A 23317-nucleotide genomic window follows, 5' to 3' on the forward strand; every position below is an offset into this window, starting at 1 on the left:
TACCAGTCACCAGTGGCATTCCACTGGGTTCAATGCTGGCCCCTTTACTGTTTGGTATTTATTTCTCACATGTCCAAGCAAACTTGGATGGCCTGTGGCTGATCAAGTTCACTGATAATTGCAAATTGGGAGCAATCATCGAGTCCTACAATGATGCTAATATACTGCAGACAGGGTAAACGCAGACAAATGCCTGATGTAAAAACCATGGATTAAAGCTAAATGCAAAAAAAATCACTATTATTCCCTTTGGGAAAGCTGATATCCCTGCTAATTACATTATAGACAGCACACTGCTTAAGTGTAGACCCAGTGGTATGTAATCTGGGTACTCAGGTTGATAACATTCTGAACTTTGACCACCACGTATCCACAGTAATAAGGAAATCCTTCTATGTGGCACATCTTATAAGTAAAGGCATCATGTGTAGATCTAAGGATGTTATAATCCCATTATACTCAGCACTCATCAGACAACTAATTGAATATAATATTCCCTTTTGCATGTACCTCACCAGATACCTGCAGGTTTCTCATCAAGAAATTACAGGGTACACAAAACACATGTTACACAGAAAGACTGAAAGCCCTGCCATTGTTTTCTGTCTGCTACAGGTTGCTATGGTGTGACCTGTGCTTGGCATACAGTGCAGTCTCTGACCCAGCCTTAATGAAAATGATGCATATTTGTAAATCAAAATGCATGAGGATCAATCACTCAGGGGATCTTAACCCAGCCTCTGACATGAACACGTCATGCTGGAGAGACAGACACATCTCCCAGAGACTACCATTTCTATGGAACAAGTTTCAAATTCATGTAAAACACAACCTCGATCAATGGGTGGGTGTCCTGTGGACCATTTATCTAACAACTGACAATTGGGACAACTCAGGATGTATATGGCTAGGCATGTAAGGGCTCTGGGGCCATTAGCCATGTAAACTTCTATGAACCAATGAACCTTTTTTTCCCCCCCCCCATGCAGGTAAATTTATATGCTAAAATATGATTCTTCTAAGGGGGTGACATGTGCAACCACCTTATATAATCAGCTTACAAAATTACTTCTACTCTCAGAGTCAATGGTTGTTGAGAAACTAGCTATCCATAACCCCAACAAATCTGTCATAAAGATGCTTGGCACCCCTTAAAACTAAGAAAAATGGTATCTGCAAACAACTACAAACTTTGCTTCTTGTAACATCTTCATATGGCATGGCTCACAGAACAGGTGTCTTGGACTATGACTAGAGCAGAACTTAAAATACAAGGTAAAGCATGCTGGGTGCTGACAAGCCAAGGAATGCTTATTAAGAAATGAAAGTGCATTTATCTTTCATTTAGTAGAGTACATCAAAATAAAACAATATGCATCCACACTAAGTAAAAAAAACTATTACATGGTGCATCATGTGATTGCCAAACATCCAAAAATAAACCCATGAAACTCCAATTAAATACATTGCAGACATTCTATTAACTAAATAGATTACACTATTTAAAATGTATATAATTATTAGAATTACATTGTCCCACATACAATACATGCATCCTTAAGGATTCTCTGTGGCCTCATATTTCAAACAAATGTTCATATCTCTACATCCATAGGGGTTATGAATGAAATATGAATGGTGAACTCTTCAGCACAAACTGTTATTATAGTGGTAGTATTCTTTAGGTCTTACATCTTAAACTCAGTTTTATAAGTCACAGTAAACACAGTAACTATTATGCTGATAAGCTTTAACATATATCAAAGCATCTATTAATTTTAAAGCATTTGACACTTGTAATATCTATGTATTTTCTACATTTATTTATGATTTTTATTGTTCTAAACACCCTAGATTTATATTTTTTAACATTTTTACATTTTAATAGAAGTACATATAATAATGTGGTGTAACAATCACCACTATTTATTAGGGGTATATTTATTTCCATTGCGATCTGTCAACTATTAGAATTGTGTATTTTATATTTGTTTTTAAACATTTTACTGAACATGACTTACTATTTATTGTTTTTAACTGATGCAATCAAATATGTGTAAGGAATGATGTTCTTACGCATAATTACAGTCAATTAGTTTGAATTAACTACACTATAAGAGTGATTAGTGGACCATATGTATTATCTGACGAAGTTACAGATGAAAACGCACTGGCTGTGTTCAGCGTTAGTGGAGTGTTTTGGATTTCGGTGCTTATTGAATAAACGTGGTTCTGGGGTTACGGCTATCTGAGTGTTTGTTTTTTTGTTTTATGGTTTTTGTCAGCACTTATTCTTCATTTTGACTTGGTTTTGTGCAATTTGGAGAATGGATGAGCTGATTGTAACCCCTGAGGCTATTTCAGTCGGAATTAGCAGAGAGAAATTTTTAGAGCACCTAATTGGACAATTGAGTGACTTGTTGAAGGTACTATAGCCTATTTGTTACTCATTATTATACCATGATCCCCCCAAAATGTGCACGCTGATTGGCCAGCATGCCTCCTGTAACTGAGTTAACTTTTGAAGTCTCCCTCCTGTTGATCGATTTTAATCACTTTCAAAATTATAAATTTAAAATAGTGATCATCTCCTCTTCTCTGGATGTGTCTATAAAGGGGTTTGTTTTGTTTTTATACTATATGTATGTATGGTCATAAATCCTTTCCTTCCTTGTCTTCCTTACTTTATAATAATATAAAACTATTTGACAAAAAACTTAGTACTTGAACAAATAACCATACAATTACCCAATTACATAACTAATGGAAAAGGTCCATTAGCCTCTTCTGACATAAAATTTACCGTGATTGTGCACACCCACACTCTATGTCTGCAATGCAATTTTCTTTCAAAAGATTTATATTTTACCAACTTGTTACTGTTTCATATTTGTTCCCATTTGTAATGTAATGTTTTTTTTATTTTTTGCATAACTGGGCATCCTTATATAATATAATAATAAATCAAATACATATTTTTTTTATTAATATAGCTTGCATAATGCATAATATAATAAAAGTAAAAAAAAAAAAATAAATCTAAGTTATACCTAACACTTATCACTCTCTAATATACATTACCATTGGATACCACATTTATTTCTGCTCCATAATAATGGTTGATATCTAGCTTGTCTGTGTTGTAAAATATATTGTATTTGTATTATCATCATCATCATCAAATCCTCAAAAAACATAAAATCTTAAAAAAAAATCTAACTAAAACTAAGTGTAAAGTAGTATCAGTCAGTGGTGGTCATGTGGTCCTCACACACTGACCTTTAAATACATTTTCTTTAATTTCTCCGGACTACAATAAAATAATTGTAAAATAATAAATGTAAAATATATATATATAGAAGAAGAGAAAGTATTTGATTGATACTGAATAAATGAAGCCAAGTAATCTTATATTAGTATTATTATAAGTATAAACTTTAAAATTAAACTACTTATTACTATATTCATAAACTAAGAAAAAGAATAAGAGTCAAGTCTATACCGTAATATATATATATATATAAGAACCTGTAATACATATATTTATAATATTATTATTTAAATAGTAATGTATATTCCCAATGAAGCATAACTAATTTCTAATAATCCATAAGCAGGGAGCGTATGCAGCTCATGCAGCCTACCTGCTTATTTCCTTTAAAATATATATAGTTATTGCCCAATACTAATAATACTATTTGCCAAAGTCTAATTTCTTCCCATTAATCTTTTAATCCCTCTCAAGTACTTCTCTATAGGCTGGAGTAAAGTACTAAATCTTGGTCCAGAAAATAAATTGAAACATTTGGTGGTAAAAATATGGTAATGAATGAAATTCATGATGATGAAATAAATATGGTACTCAAAAAAAATTAAATCTTATGAAATTTTTTAAAATTTATAAAACTAACTTTTTGTGGGTCATTATATCCTAAAATTGAGAAATTTTTGAACAAAGATGACACTATGTGGCTAGAAGGGGGTCACATGTATCTTTGTGCACTTTAGGTATACTAACTAAGTACTACTAGGTTCTCACTATTAAAAAATTCAACTAAGCCTTTAGTGATTCTACCTTCTATATAGTATTCCTCTATACTATCTTGCCCTATTATATTATTGAGCTAGTATGAAAATAATGCGATAATTGCTTATATAAAGTAAAATATAAATAATTCTTATTATATATAATGTGTTCACAAATCTTCACAAATCTTCCCTTTATGCCTGGTCAACTTAACTCTAATCCCTCTATCCACCTTTATCTGGTTTCATAACTTTTTATTTCTATATTTCAATAATTTTTCTTTTGTTATTCTTTTTTCATATTAGATTCATGATATCTTTTTTCTATCTTATTACATTCATACTTCACATATATATTTTTAAATTCATACATAAATTAAAATGGTTTTGCTTTTTCAAAAACATTTTTTTTTTTCTGAATATTTTTATTATTAGTCTGAACAAGTGGTATTTTCTGACATTATTTGTGATTTTTAAACTCCTTCGGATTCGATAAATTGCATACCTTTACTAAATAAATCAAAATAAACATTATCTATATTTACATCTGCATAATTATATATCTTAAAATTATTACATGTAATAAACATTCTATTACAATTTTATTTTTATCATTACTATAATTAACTTGGTCTTCTTCTAAATGTCTCTTCTTAGAATTTAATACCTACTACTGTGTAATTGTTGTGTATTTTGTTGTTGCTCTCTCCCTCTCCTATTGTATTGTTTCTAATGTTTTCTCTCCTTTTATAAATCCCTGTCACATTGTAATATCACATACTTGTATTTTCATAAACAATATCATTTATGTTTTCCTTAAATCTCTTTTCTGGCCAAATATATGCCTTAAAACTATTGCATTGCTTACTATCCCTTGTTATTTTTTTAGATTCCCTCTGTGTAATATTAGAAATACATGATTTAGCTTCGTGAAATTGTTTGTTATACAAATTGTCCCACTGGGAGAATAAAAGATCATTTATAATGTTGTTATTTAATTTCTCTGCTTCTGATATAAGTTTACTCAGTTTTTCATCATTATGCTTCATTAATAAATGCATGACGTTATAACCACAATTATCAAAAAAACAATTAAATTCCTTTATAACATCTACAGTATAATCAATACCTAAGGGTAGCTTAAAGAATCTAAGCCCCTTTATATTTTCAAGTCTAAATTCTTAATTAAATAAGCATTGTCCACTTTAATACTGTTGATACTTTTAACTTTTTCCCAATGAAAAAATCATAGTTTTTAAATTGTCATAATCAGTATTTTCTGTTCCAAAGAAATTGTTACCACCTTTTAAATCATTAATCCCATAGTTAAATAGTACAAAGTCATTGAATTTATAGCAACAGATGAGTAAGTTTTGAAAGGAATATGTCTTTTAGGTTTGGTTCCAGTCCTTAGGGCTTCTTCGTTAATTTCGTATAAAGAAAAATCAAATGTAAAATGCGATAGGTTGACTTTACTTGCATTACAGGATTCATTAATGTCCAACGTATTAATTGCTCTCCTATGACATTTACCCTGCGCATTAGGTATATCTAAGCTGTCTGAAGATACACCTTCATCTAATATTTCATTATAATTATTAGCCCTGCTACTCAGTTCACTATTTCTGTCTTTGAATTTCAAAAGTTCCTGTTCATTGCATCCAGTGACTTGGTTTTGTGCAATTTGGAGCATGGATGAGCTGATTGTAACCCCTGAGGCTATTTCAGTCAGAATTAGCAGAGATAAATCTTTAGAGCACCTAACTGGACAATTGAGTGACTTGTTGGAGGTACTATAACCTATTTGTTCCTCATTATTAAGACCTGCCTATGACGTTTCTTTAGCACACAAAGAAGGGGTGTGTCATTTGAAGAAGGAGGTTAATAGCAGAAGTGGCCAACGGCGTTTGAACAGTGAGACTGCAGATGCTAACTCTTCTAGCACTACAAATAATAATAGAACCAGTCAACAACGTGAAGATGGTGAGGTTCCAAATGTCAACATTGCCAGTTTTGATAGCAGACGAACTCTGGAGTTGCTACGAATGGCAGAAACGGCATCTACTATTAGCGTTTTGAAGAAATGAACCAGAGGTAACAGTAAGAGAGCGCAATGTGATTCTCCTTCCCTGAACTCTAATTATGGACATAATGAACTTGATTTGAATGTATGGCTTAACAACAATGTTATTTTTGATAAAAATATAGCCGATGATGGCAATAAAGAAGCGGACACTTACTCTAACAATTTGAACAAACTACATGATTTATTGTACAAATTTAAAACAGTGAACGCAGATCATGTATACTTAAAAGAATGTATTAGTTCAAAAGTTGTACCTAAAGGTTTAAGGGTGTTTAGATTTCTGAACAATGTAGAGGAAGGTTCTGAATTTCATTTTGAATTACTTGATATTTTTGACAAACGTGGCTTTGATATACTCAGGGCAATCATTAAATAAAATGAGAGAGTCATGCAAATATTAAATGAGAGAATTATCAGTGTTAACCACTGCATTATTAACAATTTAATGTTCAACGTGGAGGAAGAAAAAAAGAGATATTTTGATTTGAGGATGCATGTAGATGAGAAAATGAAACATATTGTGAATAGGAAGAAAAGAAAGATGGAGAGGGATCTTAATGAATATGCATCCGATATTCATTACCCTAAGCCAAAAAAATACACAAGTTACCCTAGAGGTGAGAAGGGGTTCAACAGAATGGACAGGGATGGACCACCAAATAGGAGAATGGAGGGTGGGTACAGACCTGACTTGAACACGGAAGACCCCTATAGGGAAGGGATAGAAGGACCAGGTGACATGAGTGACCCTTTAGAGTATCACCCCTCCAAAGATCAGAGAGATTGAGGAACAAAGCCTCTGTAGACCACTATCAGGACAATGTGAGGGGGTGGAACAACAAATAGAGGAACGTTGTTTTTTAAGTGATGTTACATTTGAAGGTGATAATTCCTTTAACAATGGAAAAGTATGTGAGTGGATGGAAAATATAGGACCTAGATTAACCAATGAAGGTTACACAATATCCAGTTACAGCAGTTTAGAAGTTACTAAGGAATTTTTTGAATTATTTGCAAAGGGATTTAAATTTGTCCCTAAGAGGAAATGTGACATCAGTAATTAATTGATTGACTTAAGGATGTTTATTAGGAAAAAGAACTTGGAGTTATTAATAAAAGATACGCAAAGCACGGAGGGGAATTTAAAGAAAAAGAGTATGTGGAACCCTCCATTACATCCTCAGTTAAAGAATTTAGAAAACATGTTAGAAAACAAATTAAGAGAAAAAGTTCTACCAATAGGGTATGGTCAAATTTAACAGTGGATGAAAGGTTGCTTTTGGACACTCTCCATAATAATAGATTTGTTAGGGTAATGAAACAGGGCAAGGGTGGTGGAATGGTTTTAATGGATTCCACAATTTATGAAAGTAAAATGATGGACCACTTACTTGATTCAACTAAATATTCTAAGGTTTCTTTGAATGAAATAAATATTGGTTACAAAAGGGTATATGTAGCTTTAAATGACTTAGTATTGGAAGGGTGTATTGACACAGATACCTTTAGGGTCTATATAACAGTGAACCTAGAGTACCTGTTATTTGATATTCCAAAGGTACACAAAGGTCTTAACAAACCACTACTGAGACCTATCATGTCTGCCACTCAGTATGTAACAGCTTTTATTGCTAAATATCTAGATGAGAAGCTTAAAAAGATTTCCAGCACTCTTTTAAATGTATTGAAAGATCCATGGGACTTCCTTAGAAGCATAAAAAAAGATTTAATTAAGAACAATATGATTTTTATTACTATTGACATTATAGATCTTTTCACTTCTATACCACATAAAGAAGGACTTGAATTCTTGCAAGAAATGTTGAGAAGTACTAAAGAGTTTAGTGAGAAAAAGATATATGTAATTCTGGTGTTGATGGAAATTGTCCTTAAGTATAACTTTACTTATTTTGAAAGAGAATTTTTTAGGCAACTGAAAGGTGTAGCAATGGGTGCCATGTGTGCCCCTACCTTTGCTAACCTTGTGCTCTCTTGGTGGGAGAATACATTTGTTTTTAACTCCAAATACAAAAGTTGTTGGTCACTTTATAAGTGATTTTTAGATGATATTTGTCTTTTCTGGGTTGAGGATGAAGATAAATTTGGAGAATTTTTTTGAATATATATCCAACAGTACTGAATTTTTAAAATTCACTTACAAAATAGGTTATGGACACATTGATTATTTAGATGTCAGTATATCAGTGGATAATATGAATAACAAATTCATATCTAAGGTATACAGAAAAGACACTTATTGCAATTCCTTTCTGCACTACAAGAGCGCACCCATATTTTCATAAAAAGGGTACTGTGAAAGGGCAATACATGAGGGGTAGCAGGATGACCTCGAAGGACATTGTTTTTCTTGAAGAAAGTGAATTGTTAAGAGTTATGTTTCTAGAAAGGGGATATCCTGAAACATTATTAAAAAGAATTGTTTGAAGAAGTCCTGGAACAGAGAAAAGATAGATTTGCACCAATTTTAGGCAAGGACGATTTAGTAGAAGTGAACCATGTTTTGAATAATGACTCAAAAGAAAGTTTTGATAACATCTTTGTATTGGATTATAGTGGTGATGCCAACATAATATAGGAATTAATTAAGGAGGAGTGGGACAGATTTAGTAGACTTTCAGACTTGAACCTTGCCTTTGAGAAACCCTTAAAATTTGTATTTAGGAAAGGGAAGTGTATTAAGAACATTTTAGAAGGCAAGGGTAGTTGTAGGGTGAACAGAAAAGTGAGGACATACAAATGTGTTTCCTGTCCACAATGTCCGTATATAGCTAACAATTCTGAGATATACATCCCTAGTAGAAACAAGCTTATTACATCAAAGGTGTATTCTAATTGTGAATCTAAAGGTTTAGTGTACATTGCAATATGCAATGAATGTGAAGGATTCTATGTCAGTAAAACCGAAAGATGCATTAAAAGAAGAATTTATGAACACACATATGAAATCAGGAAGACTAGTACTAAGAATGCACTATATAAGCACACTCGAGGATGTAATATAGCTACCTTTGTTTTCTTTGCATTAGAAGTAGTACAGGTGGACAAGGGGGGGGGGGGGGCTTGGGACACCAAATTAGAATATAGGGAAGTATTTTGGCAACTTTTCCTTGAAGCTAACAGATGGCCAGGTATGAATGAGATAGTCTCCCTGGCCTCTGTTTTGAAATTAAGAGCTGCTAAGCTTTAACATACATCAAAGTATCTATTAATTTTAAACCATTTGATATTTAAACCATTTGATACTTGTAATATCTATGTATTTTCTACATTTATTTATTATTTTTATTGTTCTAAACTCCCTAGATTTATATTTTATATTTGTAACATTTTTACATTTTAATAGAAGTTCATATAATAATGTGGTGTAACAATCACCAATGATATTTATTAGGGATATATTTATTTCCATTGAAATCTATCAACTATTAGAATTGTGTAATTTGTATTTGTTTTTAAATATTATACTGAACATGACTTACTATTTATTGTTTTTAACTGGTGCAATCAAATATGTGTAAGGAATGACGTTCTTACACATAATTACAATCAATTAGTTTTAATTGACTACACTATAAGAATGATTAGAGGACCATGATGTATTATCTGACAAAGTTACAGACAAAAACGTACTGGTTGTTTTCAGCCTTAGTGGAGTGTTTTGGATTTCGGTACTTATTGAATAAACGTGGTTCTGGGGTTAAGGCTATCTGAGTGCTTGTTTTTTTGTTTTTATTATGCTTGCAATATTTTGCAACTTACAATATCTCAGCAAATACTCAAGTTACACAATGCTGTCAGCAGCATTTTATTCGTCTAGCTGAGATCTTTCATATGAGACTAACGAGTTCTGTCTGCGTTACTTGGTTGTTGAGATATTTGGAAAATGTGAACATTATATCTATATAAATTAATGTACTAAAAACAACCTGCATTAAACCAATATCAAATATTAATGAAGTTGAGATTGCCATTGTGTACATGTACATAGCATGGTTTTGGAATGATTGATGTAAAATGAACAAGCAATATTTGATGCCTAGAGGAGTCAGCAGGAAGTAACTGCAGCTGCACCTGGATGCAAATTAGATATATAAAAACATTGGTTAGGAATCCTTACAAGGTATATAACAATCATTTAATACTTAAAGAAATTTTAGACAGTTTGTAGAGAAATTAAATTGGTCTAATGCAAATAGGAATTGTAATATGAAGTGAAGGGAAAAATAGGCTAATGGTAGGTTTAAAGGGAAAGTCAGGGAAAATAATTAGATAGTAATAAAGAAGTAAGTGAAGAAGGGAGATTAAGGAGGTATAAGGAATGAAAAAGGTAATTTTCCACATTTAGGAATATAGCTTATCCTGATTTAAGCAAGAACAAAGCCAGACTTTAGCTAGGAAGTCTTTCAGAATGGTTTTGAAAGATGGGAGGGAGGGTACAGGCCTGATGAGTAAGGAGTTTCAGGCCTTAGCAGGCCTGATGAGTAAGGAGTTTCAGGCCTTAGCAAACTTGCACGAGTACAGACAATGCCAAGCAGATTTGCTAGTTTTGTAGACAGACGGGAGATTTTGGTCACTGGATAGCAATGACCAACCTGGAACATTGTTATTTAGAATGTTTTTAGTGCTGGACAGGTAGATGGATGCTGGATAATTTTACAGATGCTAAGAAGTTGTGCATATATTAGTTGATGCGGCAGTTCTAATCAATTTAAGTGCTGTTCAGTGGTGGCTTCTGAAAGGGCTATGTGCTGCAGATTTAGCAACTTTGTTATAGCATTGTTCGAGTTTTAAGCCCAGAGGTTAGTAAGGATGGGAGTACCATAAAGAAAAATGAGGAGTAGATAAGTAGTGACCAGTGTAGTTTTAGTTGCATCAGTGAGAAAGATTTGGGCTCTGTAATGCATCCATAGTTTTTGATAAACTTTTCTTATGTAATTTTGTATATGTAGGTTGAATGTAAGATTACTGTCCACTATCACCCCTAATAATTTTCTATGAGAAGTGACTTCCATGGTTGTATTATCAAGAGAGAGGACTTTAATTTTTTTCTTCTTGAGAGAGGGATTTGGGAAAAAGGTAGTAGCTTGTTTCTTTTTGGGTTGAGCATGAGTTGTGAATTATGAAGCCATGTTTCAGTGGCTGCTAAAGCTTACTGAGTAATTTTTTGGAGGTGTACCGTGTTGTCAGATGTGCAAATGAGAGTGGAATCATCTGCATATTGTAGTAGGGTGGCCTGTTGAGTGGACGTATAGAGGGTGTTGGTGAAAATGTTAAAGAGGAAGGGATGAAGGATAGAGCCTTGTGGTACACCGGTGATGACTGGCAGATAAGGAGAGAGCATGGAGTGCCATTTTACTGAGTGATACCTATTGGATAGGTAGCTTTTGAACCATAGAAGGATGGACTGAGAGAGACCTAGTGAGGACATTTAAAGTAGAAGTTTGTTGTGACAAACTGTGTTGCAGGCTTTAGATAAGTCTAGAAATAAGGAAGAGGCTAGTTTTGCCACTGTCTCTAGCTTTATTGACAATATCTATATGGGTTAAAAAGGCAGTACTAGTGCTATGGGAAGGACAGAAGCCGTGTTGTGTAGGGGGTAGAATTCTTCCTACAGGAGATAGTCTACCAATTGTTTTTGAATACATTTTTCAAGTATTTTTGTTGAGGGGAGATAAGATTGCTGTATTTCTGCAGTTATTAATGTCTGTTGAATTTTATCCTTTGTGCAGAGGGAAAATGTGTGACTTTTTCCAGAGCGAGGAAATGTGAGATTCCTGGTATGTCCTAGTTATAAGAATTGAGACAAGATAGGCAATGGTATTGACCGCTAATTTTAGTTACTCACTTGGAAGGTCATCAGCTGAAAAAGAGCATGGTTTAAGTTTAAGAATACTTTTAAACAGGATGTGGGTACAGGTTTGTAGGTGAAAGTGGATGTGGTGATATGTGGCTGTTGGGCAGGGATGGTATTAGATGGTAAGGAATCATTGGTTAGAGATGCTATACTATCTATAGTTGAACTGCATTGGGGTTTTGAGGGTCTATATAAGAACATTGAAGTTTCAGGTCTTTGATTGTTCTAATATCAACACCTAATAAGCGAAAGCTGAAAATAGCAATGTTTTAGATAACCAAATTCTTTCCCTAGGAAAGAATTCGGTTGTGCGTTCCTGTCGCTTCACTATTTTCAGCTCTGTGGTGGAAAGTTATGGTCGGGTTCAGGTAAGTGTGTGATTGTGTGGACGTGAGGGTTAGGGTGGGATAGGTGAGTTAGTGTTAGGGCGCGGGTCCCGTAAGTGTGTGAATGTGTGGACGTGAGGGTTAGGGTGGGATAGGTGAGTTAGAGTTAGGGCACAGGTGAGGTGTGTGTGCGATAGTAACAGACCTTAGGGTTAGGGTTTGGGTTAAGGTAAGTGGGTAGATAATGGTGTATGTACAGTTTAGTGTAGGTTTAGATGTAAGATTTTAGATGTATGTGTGTGGATTGCTGTTTGTTTGGTGTTTTTGTGTTGTGTGTATGTGTTTTAGAACAGCAATTTTTTTTCCTAGGAAAAAATTCGATGTACTAAACTTTCGGTCTTATCAGTTTTCGGTTACTAGGTGTCGATATTAGAACATTCGAAGACCTGAAACTTCGATGTTCTAATACAGACCCGGGTTTTGAGTGGTGAGTTATCAGGAGAGGGGTTTGGGTTGAATTTGTAGCTGGGATGTAAGATTTCTGTCACTCGTCTTGGTTTACTATTGAAGATGAACAGGCAGAGTAGTTTGTTTATATGCTTTATTACACAGAAACACATCAGGATGGATAGCAGCAATACAAAATATAAATGAACTGATTAACTGACAGACTACACAGACATGCATGCTTTCATCTCATCAGCTTACTACAAAATGGCGGTCAGGGTCACATATGCTTAGTATTTATACACATGTGCAAGCCCATGGAAAGCTTCTTAAAGGTATACATACATATTTTGTTTTGGACAGGAAATGATGTCATGGACACTTAACTGGATTAAGTATTTATTGTAGGTTTGTACTGCTATTTGAGATGTACCACTGATGAAAGCTTTATGCTGAAACCGGTCTGGGTCTAATAAATCTTTTTGCTTCATGCTTGCAAGGTGCTGGCTTTTTTGTTTATGTATACATACATACTGATCTACATTCTCCCTCTTTAATCAATTGCCCACAATAAAATGACATTTGAAAAAGACATGCAATTATGCAGACAATAAGAAATATATGCAACCTTTTTGTCATTTTGTCCAAGTTGCCGGTATCTGGACATGGTCTGGAAACGTGACCTGCTCTAGTGATATAGCAATCAGAACTGGGTTTAGCAACAGGGACAGTCATTGGTGAACAATCTGTTTCAGGAGTTTTGGGATTCTTCTCAGGAACAAGAATATTTGCTGGGACATCCTCTGGAACTGGAACGCTGAATAGGTCACTTTCAGATTTAGAGTCTTTCTCACAGGTATGGTGCTGTTGTACAGGCTCGAACACTGGGACCAAATGTTTCCGATTCTGCCTAAATTCTACTCCTTGTGATTTCACAATTTATGATCTCTGCTCTGGACATTAACTTTTCACAACACCAATCTGATCAAAACCTTTGGGTGTCTGCATCCTCACTATCTCCTCTTCTTGTAATGGATTGAGAGGTTTTCTGGAATTGTCATAATAGGACTTCTGGGATAAGCACTTCTTCAACAGATGGGCTTTCCCTGATCTATTGTTCTTGACACATAGAACCAATAGATGTCTGTTAATTGGTAATGTGGTTCTGGTTTGTCTTGACAGAAGTCTCTGTGCAGGTGAACCAAGATGTTTATCATGAGGAATATTTCTGAGATTCAAGAGATTCAAGAAAACATCACTATTGTCTCATTTTGTCTTCTCTAGTAATTGTTTTGCACTTTGAACTGCACATTCTGCCAAACCATTTGACTACGGGTACTCAGAGCTACTCGTAACATGAGTAAAGTCTCACTTTTCAGCAAACCTTTTGAACTGCTGGCTTGCAGACTATATTCCATTGTCAGAAATAACTTTGTGTGGACTACCATGGACTGCAAAATGACACTTCATCTTAGTAATGAGAGTACTGTATGCCAGATTAGGAAGTAGGTCAATCGCCAATCAGTTTGAATAAGAATCTACTAACACCAGGTAATGTTGACCATCCAATTCAAAAATGACTGTAGCTACTGTTGAACAAGGTAAGTAAGGAATCTGGTTTAGCTGCATTGGTTCTTTCTGTTGTTGTGGCTTTGTACTATTACATACAGACCAAGATAAAATTACTCTGTCAATGTCCTCTGGCATAGAAGGCAAAAATACTAATCCTCTCAACCTTCTTTTGGTAGAATCAGTTCCTGGGTGTCCACCATGCAAAATAGTAATATACTATTGTTGGAAGGATTTTGGAACAATCACTTCTGGACCTTTCATGATGATAACATTATCAAACAAAATCTCATCACTGTAAGGAAAATATGGTTGCAGGTCTACTGGTAAGCATGATGGTTTGATGGCCATCCTCAGCTGATAAAGTGGTGGACTTCTGAAGAACTGGATCTGAGGCTGTATGACTTCTAAGATATATGGAAGAAAAATGTCTCACTTCCATGACTTCAAAATCAAGTTTCTCATTTCCATGCTGTTCAGTGGTATGTCTGGGCAATCTGGATAATGTATCAGCAAGATAAAGAAGTTTGCCTTCTGTGTAGACATGATTGAAATTATACTTTTGCAATTTGGCCATCATGCCTTGCAATCTGGCTGGAGCTGTATACATAGACTTTCTCAAAATAATGACCAGAGGTAGGTGATCTGTTTCAATCTGGATAGGTCTACCATAAATGTAATCATGGAACTTCAAACATGCAAACAAAATTGCCAAGAGTTCTTTCTCTCTCTGTGCATAGTGTATTTTAGTTTAGGTTAGAGTTCTGGATGCATAGGGTACTGGTCTATCCTCCTGAAGAATGACTCCACCAAGACCAAATTTTGAAGCATCACAAGAAAAGCTAACTGGTTTGTGAACATCATTGTATCTGAGAGTTGGTGGACTGGCAGTTCTCTGTTTCAGGACATCAAATGCTCTCTGGTGTTGTCTTGACCATGACCAAGATACATCTTTATGTGTCAGTTCTCTAAGCAGTGCTGAACATTGGCTCAAGTCTGAAATGAACTTGCCTAGATAGTTAACCATGCCAAGAAAACATTGTAGGGCTTGAACATTGTCTGGAGCTGGCATCTTAAGAATTTCTGTTTGCTTTGAAGGATCTGGTCATAATCTTGAACAGGTAAATAAACTACTAAAATATGTAACTTCTTGTAGCCTGAATTTGCACTTTTGTGGATTCAGCTTAAAAATCACTTCACATGCTTGTTCCAGAACTTTCTTGAGGTTTCTGTCATGCTCAGCTTCACAATAACCTCCTACTAGAATATCATCGACTATAATCGCAAGTGGATACCCAGAAAAAAATTTGCTCCGTTGCACGCTGGAAGACTTCACTGGCAGAATTTATCTCAAATGGCATTCTCAAAAGTATGTACCTGCCAAAAGGAGTACTGAAAATGGTTAGCAATGAAGATTTTCAGTGAAGTAAAATTTGTCAAAATGAACTCTTTACATCCAAGAGAGACAAATCAGTGGCATTTGGTATAAGAACAGCGACTTCTTTGACTGTATGTATTGGATGATGATGTCTTTTCAGTGCTTTGTTCAAATCTCATGGACTAGTAAATATTCTGATATCTACTGAGCTTTTGTGATGAACTACAACCATGGAAGAAATCCATTCAGTTGGTTCTTCTACTGGACAAATCACAGCTTGCTGCACCATTTTATCTAGCTCAGCCTAGACTCTGTTCTGCATAGCTACTGGAACTTTCCTGGCTAGTCTGGCAACTGGACTGACTCCAGGGTCTAACTTTATGGAGTACACAACTGGGAGCTTGCCTAGTTTGTCTTCGAAAAGATCAGCATAGGTAGAAAAATCTAGACTGGGCAAAATTAGAACAGTGGTCTTTTAAGCCTACATGGTGCACTTCCTTATTAAATGAAAACAGTCCCATTTTCAAACTGTCTCTGAGGCCTAATAATGACTGTATGTGCCTTTTGACTATGTAAAATTGCAAGTCATAACTGTTTCCAGCACAGTAAAATGAAAGCACTACTGAACTTTCAGCTTGAATTTCTTCACCACCATAAGCAACAAGCTTTGCACACTTTGCCAAATCAAGCTTCTCACTAACACATACTTTACCAGATATTTCTGCTGACATAACATTGCACTTTGAACCTCTGTCAACTTTGAGCTCTATGGGTCTCCATTTATCCGAATAGTACAAAATACTTCAGTCTTTGCCCATAAATCTACTGCAGTGACTGTTTCATTAAGCACAGACACACCATCAACATAAAATGTAGGGTCACAGCTTTCTAATTGATTTACTTGTCTCTTTCAATGTTCTCTTTTAATAAAGGAATGTCCCTTATTTGATTTACACAATCTTTGGAAGTGATTCCACTTTTTATAGGAATGATACTGCTGACCAAAAGCTAAGCACTTTTCTCTTTTGGGTTCATGATTACAACCACAATTATAACAGCTGACTATGAGGCTGGGTGAGGGAACATGCTTTAAGCTTGCTGATTCACCCTTGTGCTTCACTGAGACTGTGCGCACTGTGGAATTTGCTAGAAAGGCACCAGGTTTACCAGTGAGTGTTGCAGGACCTGCACCAGTCACCATGTGCTTGGGCCTGTTTCTTTTAACCACATGCAGCATACTATCAACATGAGCACTAGAAGACACTGGAAGCATGCATTTCTCATTTGTAAGCATAGTTGTATGATTTTCTGTGAGCTCATGTATTTAATGAATATCAGTGGCCTTATTCAAAGTTGAATCACTGTCATGAAGCAAAATCTTTCAAGCATCATCATCTTTAATACCACACAAAAGTCTGTCTTTTATCAAATCATCCCTTAAATCACCAGATCTGCACATTTTAGCTTTATTTCTCAAGTCAGTAATATATTCTGCAAAAGTTTCCCCAGGCATTTGATCTCTTGTGTAAATTAAGTGTCTTTCCATGGTACTATTTCACAGAGACTTTTAATCACAGAGAAGGCATGTATGTAACTGATTAAAGTTAATATGCAGCAAAGTTCTTCATGATAAATAGGTTTACATTAAACAATGACAAAATTATCAATAGACTTGTATGTGTAGGGCCTTGTGGCAAAGCTCCTGCAATGTCGAGGTCAGATTTAGTACCTGTTAACTAATGACAAAATTCTCAGTAGCTATAGATATACACATACAATTAGCCAGACAGATAAACTACAGAAAGAGATAAAAAATAGATCTTGTCATTTTAGTAACATATAAAGACTCATTCTTCCAGGTCTCTTGTCTCAGTTAATGTTATCAACTGGATTGCCAGCTTACATATTTTAAGGTTAGCCTGCTCTCTGTACTCCTCCATCTTTTACTGCATTTTGCCTGTGCAAAAATTGCTCTGTTTTATCTGTGTGTACACATCTAGTACAACCTCATTTCCTGCATGACTACCTGCTCTTTTCATAAATAAAAGAATAATGTTTGGGTACTGTGCACCTTGTGTTCTCTCTGCATTTTCTTGCCTTATCATCAAGCAACCAGCTAGACTGCCTACTACAATTTATGTATATTATGCACTATTCGTAGTAGGGTGGCCACAGTGGTTTAGCAGTTAGCATTGCCACCTCCCAGCAAGAGGTTCTCCAGTTCAATCCTTAGCTGGGGTGCCTTCCATGTCGAATCTGCATGTCCTCCATGTGGGATACTTCTGGGTGCTCCTGTTTCCTCGCAAAGACATGCTGTAGGTGGATTGGATACTCTAAATTGGCCCTAGGCATGAGTGCATGTGTGTGTGCCTTCTGTAGAAGGGTGGGCACTGGACTAGTAACTCATCACCATAAAAGTCCACTGCCAATCATGAGTGGACAAGTGATCTGCTGTGGTGATGCCTAACCGAGAAAAGCCAAAAGAAACACACATGCAGTATTAACCGTATTAATAAAATGTTGATGTAAAAAAGCGTGCAGTTATTTCTCTTAATCAAAACTCTGAAGTCAAAATTCTTTAGTAAAAATTCTTAAAACACTATTTTCAGGCATTCAGTCAAATTCCTCTTATAACAAGTCTTTTGGAAGTCTGTGGTGCAGGTTATAACTGAAAGAGATTTTTGGACCAGTTCATATATGGATTTAATAACTGGCCATAATAAATTGGTGAAAAAAAATGAAAATAAATAAATAAGCAAGTGAATATGTGACTGAATGAATGAGTAAATAAACAAATACATGAAAAAATATAAATGTGTACATGACATAGAAGTTACAACAACAGAAAAAAATTCAAGAGATTAGAAAAAACCTTACCACTGGAGTTAAAAGCTGCTGACAAAAAGACTGTTTTTGTAATATGGGAACTTGCAATTCAGAGACATGTTAGTGTCAGTGAGGAAAGACCTCTGTCTATATGAAGGGTGCAGGGTTTGATGCCTTTTTACCCTGTTTACTTATTTTTATTGCTTTTTTCATACTTGGTCATCATTTGAGGAGCATCCCTGATGAACAGTGGTGGCAAAAAAGGCTTACATGCTCTGCTGAAGTGATGAAGGTTGATTTGAATCTTTTAAAGTGCCTTTAAGGCACAGCATAAAGAGTCATCCCTGTTGTATAGTATTCCCCCTATCCCATGTCTTTTGTGTGGAAAACATTTGTTCAAGTTGTGAAGAAAATGAAAACACTGTTATCTGTCTTAGCATGTCTGACAGAAGATTTGTGTATATTCGCAGATTAACTTGTGTTGTATGCCAGCAGTCTAATTGTGAAAATGTAAATAAATTTTAAAATATTGAGTATTTGCCTGTTTATACAAAATGCTTAAAGATTCTGCCAATGTTTTGATACATTTCTAATTGCACATGTTTGTGATCTCGGGAGATTCTAAAGTACAAACTGCATGTAGAGAGTCATCTGAACAGTGGGTGATTTCATTAGAATGTTCCTAGTTGCTAGGTGATTATTTGAAAAGATGACTTGCAGGAAAAAGAACTTCTTCAAACAGCTGATTGTTATTTTTAAAATAAGACAGTTAAACTGTTAACCTGGAATATAAAAGAGACTGCTGAAGTCAGTTGTGAGCAGTTAGTGAAGAGTAGCTGTGCTATGCAGAAGATACCCAGAAAAAAGGACTCACCAGAACTATAAACTTGCCTTTGCCTTGCTAATATGTTTTAGGTTAGATAAGAGACAGTATTCTCTAGTTAGATTAGGAAAATTTAGTTATTTAGATAGAGATTTTTTAAGATGATGGACTTCTATAGTTTAATGTTATATTTGTGGTGATTGATATCTAGGGCCAGATTCAGGAAGGCTTACACGAAGTCTAAGAGTAGAGTAAGACTCCATGCAGCCAAAATGTCTGCCGAGCAATCCAGGAACAACTGGCAGGGGGGTGCAAGAACAACTGGCAGGGGCGTGCAAGAGAGCTGCTAAAACTCCTCTTACACGGATAGGGCTAGATTATGCAAATTACCTCATTTGCTGCTGAAAGTTATGCAAATGAGGTAAATTTGCGATCCAGGAAACCCTAACCTGTCCGAGTAAGAGTAGTGTTATTTGCAGAAATGTACTCAGTTGACAACTGAGTACCATTCTGCAAATAGCAAAATGGAGCAGTGACAGCTCCAAATAAAGGATGCATCCAGTTGAGGAAGCATGCCAATGGCCAAATATACAGTCATTGGCAATCCTACCCATTGCAAAAAAAAAAAATAATAATTTTTTTACCTCGATCTCCAAAGTTTAAGCGTAGTGCAGCATCATGCAAAAGTGCTGCGCTGTAAAACCCCCCCCAAAAAAAATAAAAGCCAAAAATAGGCATTTTATTATAAATATACATCTGCCATGCAAGTAAATGGCAGGCTGAATACAACATGGCTACTGAGTAGAGGTTGCTAGGGGGGGGAAGCTCAGTCTAAGAGATGTAACCAAGCATTAGTAGGCAATCCTATGTAAATGAGGGTAAGGATAGTGAATCCCAATTTCACATGGCATATGAGCAAAGTCCGTGGAGTGTAAGAGTAGGATAAGGGGAGTATCAGAGTAGAAGATAGGTGACATCATGAGGGGGGTATGTATGAAAGAATGTAAGCTCATTGGAGCAGAGTGGCATGTGTTTGCTGTCAGTTACCCATCACTGGAAGAGGCGTGTCAACAGGTATCCTAGCTAAAGGCAAGAAATTGAAGCTGTATACCATGGACAACACTAAAGTTTCTTGTAGAAGTGCCTGCAACGTGTATGCGTGTGTGTGCATGCCTGTAAAACCGAGTAAGACTGTGTGCGTGCGTGTGCACCTGTGTGTGTGCGTTTAAGCCGGAGTAAGCAAGTGTAAGGTTGTTGAAACCTGTGTAAGCGCGTTTGCGCCTGTGTGAGCACATTTAAGCTGGAGTCAGCAAGTGTTAGGCCGTGTAAGCATGTGTGCGTGAGTGTGAGCTGGTGTGTGCGTGTTTGCACTTGTTTGCGCAGGGCTGCCCCCTGTGGAAACAGAAAGGGAAAAGAAAGCACAACAAATAGTAGGAAGTTAACCAAGGAGAAGTAGCAGTGCTAGCAGGTGAAAAAAATCAGAATCGGCCAATTACAAAGGCAGTACACTACCCCAGCCCAGCACTTAAAACTCTGCAAACAACTTTCCGCTATGTTTTTCTCAGAGACACTGCAACACTGCAGTAAGCTAATAGAAGTGAAAACTGAAAAAGCGTCACTGAGACAAGGAAATGTTAGGGGCTGCTATTGCTGTTATAAGGTGACATATGCAACATGCTGCGGGTGGTGACAATGCGAATGCTGCTGAGCAACCCGCAGTGAGGAGACGGAGAAGAGTGTACAGGCCCAGTTTATCCTACCAGCGGCTACATGAGCTGGAGATTGTGGAGCGCTATAGAGTGGACATAGATCTCATGCAGCAAATTGTTGAGCTGTGCAGGCCATGCCTCACACACAGAACCAACAGAGGGGAACCCATTCCAGTGGAAACCAAGGTATGTGTTGGCCTAAGAATACTAGCAACAGGTACCTTCCAGAGACCAACTGGTGATATGATGGGGATTTCACAGGCATCAGCATCCAGGGTACTGCACTAGTTCCTGAATGCCATGTCAGCACATGTCAGTGATCATATATATTTCCCCAATTCCCGTGAAGTATTGGCCAGCAATATGCATCTTTTCCAGCATATAGTGGAATACCCTGAGGTAGTGGGTGCAATAGACTGCATGCACATACACATCAAAGCACCAGCTGGTGAGTGGGGTAGGGTCTACTTTAACCGCAAGGGTTTCCCCTCCATCAACTGCCAGGTCATGTGTGATGCTCAGGACATAATAATGAATGTGTGTGCTGGCTGCACTGGAAGCTACCATGATTCCCATATCTGGCATCTGACACAGCTGTACCAGACATTTGCCAATGGGGACATCCCTCATGGTCACCTAATGGGGGATGCTGGATATGCACTGGAGCCGTGGCTGATGACACCCATCAGAAATTAACACACACCTGAACAGGAACGCCATAATGAGGCACACGCACAAACACGAAATGTAATCGAGCATGTGTTTGGGCTGCTCAAGTCACGGTTCCGGTGCCTGGACACATCTGGTGGAGCCTTGCATTACTCACCAACTACATGTACCCAAATAGTCATGATATGTGCTATGTTACATAATATGATACTGCGAAAACAGCTGCAGCAGGAGCAGCATAGGGCCAGGCCAAATAGCTCCCCACCATTGCCAAGGCCATCACAGGCAGAGCGTGACTTGGAGGAGGAACAACCTGAGCCTGCCCCAGTAGGCAAAAGGAGGTGTGCCCAGTATGCTTTGGCCTTGGCAAAGAGGCAATGCATAGCATATACACTGGCTCCGTAGGAACCCTGGAAATTATACCTCTCTTTGACTCACACATATAGTAAAAGGGATGCCCAACTTGGCACTACCTGTTGTCAAACATGTATAGGGAGTGTAATATGTGCATCCGACATAGGCAGCCCTGCATCACCACCTGAGGCATGATTGCCATGTTTTAAGCAATATAAAGCAGTGCTAAACAGCTTTAACCACTATTTAGTATATGTAAACAAAATTGCACACACTAAGTAGCACAACTTTGGGCAATGTTGAGCAATATTGGGCAGCGTTCATCAATGTTGGTTAATGTTGAGCAATGTTGTGCAGGTTTGGTCAAAGTTGGGCAAAAGCAGGTAAACATGGTCATATTTGCTTTACTGTTCCTTAAGCAGTCTGGTCTGCCCAGTATGAAAATATGAAGCAGTGACAGTCCTCAAACCCAGGATACTGTGCACTATAGTCACAGTACTGAACCACTAAACCATGACAGTATTTCGCTGGTCAGCCTGTATGAAGAAATATTGATAAGTCTATGCAAAGTGTCTCCTGGAAACCCCACAGGCACAGCATAATCCCTGTAGAGTTATGACACAAAGGTGAGCCCTGCAGTAAACATACAACTCGATTTACAACACACATATAGTATAAATGTTAATATTGGGCGTGTTCACACACAGCAACAAATGTAGTGGACTTCACACAGCAACATACTGAAAGTTCACACTGGGCATGCTTGCACACTTGAATAAATGAGGCAAATGTCAGTCAACAACATACTGAAAGTCCAAACTGGGCATGCTCACACACTTGGGCCATGTCTGAGTACAGCAGTGGGCCATACATATCAGGCAGTTGCATGTGTTAACCCAAGAACCTCTCACAATTCACCAATCCTGACTTGCGCAGACAGTGATATGACAACAGACACATATATAATATATTGGAACCCTGTCATAATCAAATATGTACTACAGATACTTAGATTGGTCATAGAAATTTGAAAAGCAAAGAAAAAAAAAACCAAAATCAGTATCATCAATAAACAATGTGCACTCCAAACACTATCCAATCCAGGTCATGGAAAGATTATCTGCGAAGGAGTCCATACAGAACCATGACACTTCCTTTAGCTATGTCATAAATACCAATGTGCACTCATATATGTCCTGAGTCAGGGCCAACTGTAAATGACTGACAAT

This window comes from Protopterus annectens, chromosome 8.part0, assembly GCF_019279795.1.
Source record: "Protopterus annectens isolate FY-2018-M chromosome 8.part0, PAN1.0, whole genome shotgun sequence".
In the NCBI taxonomy this organism is placed as follows: Eukaryota; Metazoa; Chordata; order Ceratodontiformes; family Protopteridae; genus Protopterus; species Protopterus annectens.